Below are 9,704 nucleotides of genomic sequence, written 5' to 3'. Positions count from 1 at the left end.
CTTCTTCAAATTCCCTTCCCGACGTTTTCCCACATGAGCTTTTGGGGCGCTCTGGCAGATGTTTCAGCATCTGCGGTGGGTTGGACAAGTGGATCGTTTGCATTTTAGGGGAGTTTATGAGCACTTACGCTTCATGTGGATCACATTTGAGTCCGCGGAGAACGTTGCTTTTTTAAAAATAAATATTATTCTCAATGATATGGCAGTTTTGACAATAGGGAGAGCCCCAAATTTGACTTCCACTTTCAAGACCAATAAGGAGAGCGGATTGTACGAGAGGGCGTTGCCGTTTTTTCGTGTTAATCACGCCCACTTGCTCTACACTGCAGGGGAGGGAAATCGTGTTTAAGTCCTTTAGCTGCCAAACAGGCCCATACTGAATCTCCCTCCACTGTCTGATTGGGGCCTACTTAAGGAAGGTCTGTAAGCATATTGGTTTCTAATAACTTGTACATGAGACAGTGCTGCATTTACTCAGAAGGCCAAAACCATTGTAAACAGAAAAGAAACAGTGAGCAGAGGAAATATCAGAATGGACATGTTACTGCAGCATTTGTATGCAATTAATGGTTCTTCCCTATTTGATCGGCAGACCCGGGGAGAGATGCTGTTGGTTTGGAAAATATCACAAAACCCAGAAAAAATCCAACTGAATTTGTTTTGAAGAGCTGGTCATTGTCCTGTCAATCAAATGCACAATTACATTTTCAGTATAAACTGAAAATCATTAATAACTGACTGTTTCCTGTTTACACCACCAGGCACTCGCAGTGCATGCTCTTTATATCAATGGAGAAAACAACATAAAACACTACCCTCATCACTCTTTGTCGATTGGTCCAACAGGAATATTTATGTATTTTATAACATCTCCGCTCTATCGGGGAAAAGAATGTTTTGCAGCACTGGTCTTTTGGACTCTAAGCGAAGCGGCCCGCCAAAGCCACTCAACTTCCAACACACGCAGGGCGGAGGGAGGGGAGGTGTTTGGTTTGTGAGCTTGCTGGAGGAGAGAATGCCTTGAAGGCGATTAGCTGGATGCTACTGTTGGTCTGACTCTTCGGGGGAATAACGTTATGCTCGTGACGCAATACGCCACAACCTGTCATTATCAGAGCCGTGCAGAAAAGCTTGATGATGCGCTCTCTGGTTGCTTCTAAATGCTCACGGACTGTCTCCAATGCATCATACATAACCTGTTCAATCCGTGCACTAAACCGTCAACAATCACATGTGAGTTAATGCATGCAAATCCAAACGCAACTCTTAAACACTAACAGCTCCTCCAGACGTGGAGACATATCAAATATTAGGACAATTCTCCTCCTGCTTTGAACAAACAATCCAAACGGAGATTGGAAGAGAGAAAGTTCAACGTCTCTCAATCCAATGTTAGATAAAATATAACCATTTTGAGGTAAAGGCCTTAGAGGAGGTAATCAGTTTGAGATCCACTGTGCCATTCATTTATTTTGACATACTAATAATATCCAACAGTCACATAGTGAGGAGAACGCTCATATTCCACCTTCAACAATGCCTCATTCTCATCAATTCAAAAGATGTTTAGGGACATCTAGTGGAAACAGAGTGGCAGTGCATAAACTGTCTGTAAACAGAGAAAATAGTCAATTGTGTGATAAAAGCAATGCAATGAGAGACATTGTATAAATCCAACCCAGTCTCCAAAAAAAGCGTGAAATGGCTACGTTGGTCCACCGTGATAAACGTAGTCATGTTACGTTTTCCCCCAAAATAACGTTACTATGTTACGTTTCTTTTGGCCCATTCATTTACATTGCTTTGCAAATAGGTCACGTGACTATCAAGTTTCCCGTTAGTGAAAAGAAAAACATGGCGGACGGTCAGCATAATCTCGGTGAAAAACACAATATTTTAAGAAAGCATCAGCATTTGTATGCATTTCGATGGCATTTCTAGCGAGAAGTATGCGTTATTCTTTCATAATCTTCTATCAGAGACTGTAGAAGACCTTCCGTTTATTCGTTTCTGCGAAGATTTGAGTGTCCCTTTGGGAAAGCGTGGCTACGCAACGCCTTTAACGGCGCATTATTAAAAAAACACTTCCAGTGGGGGCGTTACCGTAAAGAAGCGTTCAGCCTTAAAGCCACTAATCGCCAAACAAAACAAACTCAAAGCACTCGAATCACATTATGACTTTTTAAACATAAATTCCGTTATTTTTATGAGTTTTCAATGAAAGAATGCATCATTTCCGGGGGTAGGCATGCCCGGGACATCCCGAATTATGGGCAATTTTGATTTGTCCAGCTTTTTGACAGCTACAGTCCCGACTTCCAATCACAGCCTCCTAAATCAATGACGCGCCTAAAACTCTCGGTTCGAACATTACGTCTTGTTTACATGGGAAAGGGGGGCGGGGCTTCGCCCTCAGAGCGGAGCGTCATTTCTCGCTCCACACGTCTCCTCTTTTTACTGGCCAGGAAAACGGGCGATCTATCCCACGTGGGTCTGGCTCCATTCCATTGGCTCTGACGAATCCATAGAGAGGCGGGACTTATAATTTGCCCGGCAAACGGAGAGATTTGAGCTGCATTGCTTGCACTGTGCGTGAAGTGGCCGTGAGGCCTCCACTAAAGTCTCTCTCTATTTGTTCTGCTTTACTCAATAAAAGTAAAACCTTTACAGATATACTGTCCACACACTAGGCTAACATAATGGAGACTTCCAGGCTTCTTCCTTTATGTTTTATGGGGATAAAGCCCCTGTAAGTCGTTTTTTCCCAAGCAAATCTGAGTTTCTTCTTTTTTTGTGTGTCCCATACAAATATCAAAATATATATACTGATTTTCACATCCAAACACACTCACTTACACTCACCGGCCACTTTATTAGGTACACCTGTCCAACTGCTCGTTAACACTTAATTACTAAGCAGCCAATCACATGGCGGCAACTCAGTGCATTTAGGCATGTAGACATTGTCAAGACAATCTCCTGCAGTTCAAACCGAGCATCAGTATGGGGAAGAAAGGTGATTTGAGTGACTTTGAACGTGGCATGATTGTTGGTGCCAGAAGGGCTGGTCTGAGTATTTCAGAAACTGCTAATCTACTGGGATTTTCACGCACAACCATCTCTAGGGTTTACAGAGAATGGTCCGAAAAAGAAAAAACATCCAGTGAGCGGCAGTTCTGTGGGCGGAAATGCCTTGTTGATGCCAGAGGTCAGAGGAGAATGGCCAGACTGGTTCGACCTGATAGAAGGGCAACAGTGACTCAAATAACCACCCGTTACAACCAAGGTGGGCATAAGAGCATCTCTGAACGCACAGTACGTCGAACTTTGAGGCAGATGGGCTACAGCAGCAGAAGACCACACCGGGTGCCACTCCTTTCAGCTAAGAACAGGAAACTGAGGCTACAATTTGCACAAGCTCATCGAAATTGGACAATAGAAGATTGGAAAAACGTTGCCTGGTCTGATGAGTCTCGATTTCTGCTGCGACATTCGGATGGTAGGGTCAGAATTTGGCGTCTACAACATGAAAGCATGGATCCATCCTGCCTTGTATCAACGGTTCAGGCTGGTGGTGGTGGTGTCATGGTGTGGGGAATATTTTCTTGGCACTCTTTGGGCCCCTTGGTACCAATTGAGCATCGTTGCAACGCCACAGCCTACCTGAGTATTGTTGCTGACCATGTCCATCCCTTTATGACCACAATGTACCCAACTTCTGATGGCTACTTTCAGCAGGATAAAGCGCCATGTCATAAAGCTGGAATCATCTCAGACTGGTTTCTTGAACATGACAATGAGTTCGCTGTACTCAAATGGCCTCCACAATCACCAGATCTCAATCCAATAGAGCATCTTTGGGATGTGGTGGAACGGGAGATTCGCATCATGGATGTGCAGCCGACAAATCTGCGGCAACTGTGTGATGCCATCATGTCAATATGGACCAAACTCCCTGAGGAATGCTTCCAGCACCTTGTTGAATCTATGCCACGAAGAATTGAGGCAGTTCTGAAGGCAAAAGGGGGTCCAACCCGTTACTAGCATGGGGTACCTAATAAAGTGGCCGGTGAGTGTATGTTCCCTTGAATCATGACAACAAGAAATTTCAAGATAAACCTTTTGCTTTCATAAATCATACAGTTTTAGTGTGTAAATGCCCAGCAGTGTACGGTCCGAGGGCCCCTATCGGGCCACTTGTTAGATGGGTTTGATGGGTTACCGACTAAAATATATGCCCCCACCCCCTAACTTGATTTAGGTCTGTTGCCTCAGGGCAACTTGTAAATATAATAAGTCAAACAAGCAATGTAAGCATTAAGAAAGTAGTGCATTTTGAGCACATTAACCACAAATGGATTCAAACATAAATTCAAAAATATTAAACAAAGAAATGAAATGACCAACACTGTATGTACAAAATCCACATACAAAACATGTAAACTTAAAGGGCTTGTTTGTGTCAAATTTTATGGCATACACATTCAACTGGCCTACAATAACCTGAAGAATGTCTTAAAATACTGAAGGGGGGGACATGATATCATTAGAAATGTTATGCCAGAGGGAGCACAGAATGTATTGTGGGGTGTTCAACAAGGAGGATTTTCAACCTCTACTATGTCTCCATCCTCATCTTGATCGACAGACTCACTGTCACTATCATCAGACATGCGTTATCCTAGTTTTAGTGTGTAAATGCAATTTCCAGCATGAGACCTAAAAAACGCCTACAGGAATAAAAGAGTTAAACCAGATACAACTTGCTTGTTTGACTTATTTGACTTATTATATTTACAAGTTTCCCTGAGGCAGTTAGGGGGTGGGGGCATAAATTTTAGTCAGTAACCCATCCAACCCATCTTAAAACTCAGTCGAAGGAGTCTAACGCCGGAGTCACAGGGTGCAACAAAACTCTGTAGTGAAAAAAGTGAAGGCCGAGGCATGCTGGGTGAGGTGCGATCCCGGCCCTTTCGGGACAGTGTTGTGCCTGAACGCGTTCATAAACTTGTTGATATTTTGGGCGAACGTGAACTGAACGTACTGTATTAATGCCCGATGAACGTCACTGTTCTCGTTCATTCTGGTGTCTATGAACGGCGCGTTCGTTCAGCTTAACATCGTTCAATGGGGTACCAGATTTCTATAGAAAACACACCGTAAACACGCATTAATAAGTGTAGCAAAGAGGCGGCGTATAACAATTATAAAGAGTTTATGAAGTTACTGACAAGGTCGGTGAGGATGGGAGGAATCTGACCTTTCTTTGCAAACATTTGCACCTTAATGATTACTGTCCTGTTTTTCTTTTAATAATTCCTTATTTAAAAAAGACCATTTAAGCAGCATGTGTTTGAGAATGTAGTGTAGGGGTAAACTCTGCAACTGCTGCTAGTGTGGAGTGAATAGACAGCAACATAGCATCAAAGAATCATTAGGGAAATGCTGTCCCCTCAATGCTAATGTAAACCCTGGTTGGATAAGGATTCAAATTGGATAAGAAGATTAAATCTGATGCATCGCTTCAGTGTTAAAACTGATAAAATAATTGCTGTCTGTGGTTCTGGGCTGTGGCAATAATTTAAAAAAAAAATAGCTCGCAGCAACGTATGGAAAAAAAGAACTGAACTAGTTCATTTTTTGGAACCGTGAACTTAGTTCAAATATTTTGAATTATGAACTGAACTAGTTCCTTTTTAAAATTTGTAAACTAAACTTTGAACTAGTTAATGTAGAAAGTAAACTTTCCCAACACTGGCTATAGGACCCCGGAAGATGATGAACTATGCCTGGGAAGGGCGAAGCCATGCCGGTACGAGCATGATGTGCAAATTAGTCGTCAGATCAAAGTATAGTAGTGATAGACTAATCGAACCATCTAACAAGTGGCCCGATAGGGGCCCCCGGACCGTACACTGCTGGGCATTTACACACTAAAACTGTCATATTTATGAAAGCAAAAGGTATATCTTGAAATTTCTTGTTGTCATGATAAAAGGGAACATAAGTGAGTGTGTTTGGATGTGAAAATCAGTATATATATTTTGATATTTGTATGGGACACACAAAAAAAGAAGAAACTCAGATTTGCTTGGGAAAAAACTACTTACAGGGGCTTTATCCCCATAAAACATAAAGGACGAAGCCTGGAAGTCTCCATTATGTTAGCCTAGTGTGTGGACAGTATATCTGTAAAGGTTTTACTTTTATTGAGTAAAGCAGAACAAATAGAGAGAGACTTTAGTGGAGGCCTCACGGCCACTTCACGCACAGTGCAAGCAATGCAGCTCAAATCTCTCCGTTTGCCGGGCAAATTATAAGTCCCGCCTCTCTATGGATTCGTCAGAGCCAATGGAATGGAGCCAGACCCACGTGGGATAGATCGCCCGTTTTCCTGGCCAGTAAAAAGAGGAGACGTGTGGAGCGAGAAATGACGCTCCGCTCTGAGGGCGAAGCCCCGCCCCCCTTTCCCATGTAAACAAGACGTAATGTTCGAACCGAGAGTTTAAGGCGCGTCATTGATTTAGGAGGCTGTGATTGGAAGTCGGGACTGGAGCTGTCAAAAAGCTGGACAAATCAAAATTGCCCATAATTCGGGATGTCCCGGGCATGCCTACCCCCGGAAATGATGCATTCTTTCATTGAAAACTCATAAAAATAACGGAATTTATGTTTAAAAAGTCATAATGTGATTCGAGTGCTTTGAGTTTGTTTTGTTTGGCGATTAGTGGCTTTAAGGCTGAACGCTTCTTTACGGTAACGCCCCCACTGGAAGTGTTTTTTTAATAATGCGCCGTTAAAGGCGTTGCGTAGCCACGCTTTCCCAAAGGGACACTCAAATCTTCGCAGAAACGAATAAACGGAAGGTCTTCTACAGTCTCTGATAGAAGATTATGAAAGAATAACGCATACTTCTCGCTAGAAATGCCATCGAAATGCATACAAATGCTGATGCTTTCTTAAAATATTGTGTTTTTCACCGAGATTATGCTGACCGTCCGCCATGTTTTTCTTTTCACTAACGGGAAACTTGATAGTCACGTGACCTATTTGCAAAGCAATGTAAATGAATGGGCCAAAAGAAACGTAACATAGTAACGTTATTTTGGGGGAAAACGTAACATGACTACGTTTATCACGGTGGACCAACGTAGCCATTTCACGCTTTTTTTGGAGACTGGGTTGTATAAATCCCAACCTTTGACCCGCTTAATCATATTACCATTTTGTTGTGTCTTGTAATAATTTTATTGTATACATCTTAATCAATAGACTTACTTACAATATAAAGTCATGAGTTTAAAGCACATCTGACCGACACATTATTTTGAATAATACATTTTTTATTACTGCATCTTTTAGATTTGCTGTAGTTCCAATGACACAATTGGAACAGTTCCAGCCTGGAACAATGTGATGCACCGAGGAGTTCTACAGTATCGAAGAGTCGTTCTATTCTCCAACAACTGGAAGAGAAACAACTAGAACCAAACTACAACATGAACCCAGGACATACTCTAGCTCCTGACAGAGCTAAGGCATGTCCTAACTCCTTTGGGTTTTCTTTTCAGAAATGGCAAATAAACTTCTGACCAGCTCAATCTCGAGTAACTATACGATTCTGAACACTCTGGTCGTTCATTTCCAGGTGACGATACTGGAAAAGCTCAGATGTTTGGACCCCGATAAGTCCAACGTCGTCAGGTGTCATGAATGGTTCCACAGGGACGGCCAGACCTTCAAGGTCTTTGAAATGCTGGATATGAGCCTCTTTGAATACATGTCCCGGAGAGAATGGGAGCCTGTGCCTTTAAATGGCATAAGGACCATCATCAGAGATGTGAGGATTCCAGATACAAAAGCAGTTTGTGAAGCTCTCTTCCCCTCCCTCCCAAATCCTTCTGATTCTGTTCACTTGCAGGTGGCCACAGCATTAAGCGCCCTGAAGGGCCTCGGCCTGATCCACACGGATTTGAAACCAGACAACTATGGGGCGCCGTTTGTAAAATGTTGCACGTTCTAAAATCCTGCGCAGTATTCGTACATTTAGCGTTATCATATGAATAAAAAAAAGCAGGACAGGTGAGAAACGGCCACGAATGCTCCGATCTACGGAGGCTCGCGCTACCCTCGTCTACAGGACGGCCGTGACCGCTCCCCCCGCCCCGTTTAACGGACCATCCCCGAGCATCGGCAAACGCGGCCGCGATCGTTCCCCCCGCCCCGTTTAACGGATGGTCCGGCCCCCGTCGATCGGACCATCTGCAGCCGTTCGAGATGGTCCGATGGACAGGGTGGGAAACAGCCGCGGTGCGCGGTACCCCTGCTCTATAGCAAGAGCTAATTCATACGGCAGCCATCTTGGCTTGCTGCATGAATTACCGTAAATATTGTAATTGTCAGTCGTCATGTCTGACCTTTAAACTCAACATTTAGATTTACATTTAGATTTAACATTTAGATATAACATTTAAATATATATTTAACATTTAGATTTAACATTTAGATTTAGATTTAACATTTGGATTTATATTTAACATTTAGATTTAACATTTATATATAACATTTAACATTTAGATTTAGATTTAACATTTACAATTAGATTTAGCATTCACAATTAGATTTAACATTTATATATAACATTTAACATTTACATTTACCATTTACCAACTTTGTGTTACTGCCAAACATTGTACTTGGAAAAGTTGTTGCATGTATTTACATGATTTTGTCTCTAAATGTTTGAAAAAGTGACATGTGAATATTGTCCTGCTTTTTTTATTCATATGATAACGCTAAATGTACGAAAACTGCGCAGGATTTTAGAACGTGCAACATTTTACAAACGGCGCCCCATAGACAACATCTTGCTGGTGCAACACCAGACAAAGCCATTCAGGGTGAAGGTCATCGACTTTGGCTTAGCTCTGTACAACGTACAACGTTGGCACAGTGGTTCTTTGAAAAAAATGCTAACATTCTGATTCTGAGCAGGTATAATGCTTACCATATTCACCATCATAGCATGTTAGCGTAGCACTAAACCAGTGGCACTGAGGGTCGCCGATGAGGTTTTTTGTGGCGTTTTGTCTCCAGCTGCGTTTCATGGTGGACCTGCTGGGGGACCTTCCTAACAGAGTTCTTAACAGTGGACGAAATACTGCCCTGTTCTACCGTGCCGAACTCAAGTGCCTTATCTTAATGTGTTGGACACTAATGGTACAGTACTTCTACCTTCTTTGACTTACATTTGTAATGATCCTCCATTAGATCATTTGCCGTTTGTGTGGAAATGAAACCTCATGTAGTTTTTTTTCTTCTTTAAAGACGCAGGTGGAGTTTCATGCTAAAACAAGAATCCTGCCCATAGAAAGCAGGAGATACATGTTCTCCTCTGGACGAGCTGAAAACAGTCGAGAAGTGGATGCTGCCCTACTGAACAGTAGAGCTTCATGAGCCAGGGAAAGATTAGGGCCAATGTCAATTCAACTCGTTTTTTTCTTTCTGAAAACTTTAGGCGAGTCGGGACAAAACAAAAAGAGCAGACGCCGCTGACAGGAACGCTTGTGTCGACCTGTTGAAGGAAATGCTTCTGATGGATCCAAGGAAGAGGATAACCCCAAACGAGATCCTGGCCCATCCATTCCTAACAACCGCGACAGCAGCACCGCCAGCAGCCGTAAGGCGTAAGTGTGTGCGAATAT

Source organism: Pungitius pungitius, chromosome 1 (genome assembly GCF_949316345.1).
Source record: "Pungitius pungitius chromosome 1, fPunPun2.1, whole genome shotgun sequence".
NCBI lineage: Eukaryota > Metazoa > Chordata > Actinopteri > Perciformes > Gasterosteidae > Pungitius > Pungitius pungitius.
Note: the sequence above shows the minus strand (reverse complement) of the source record.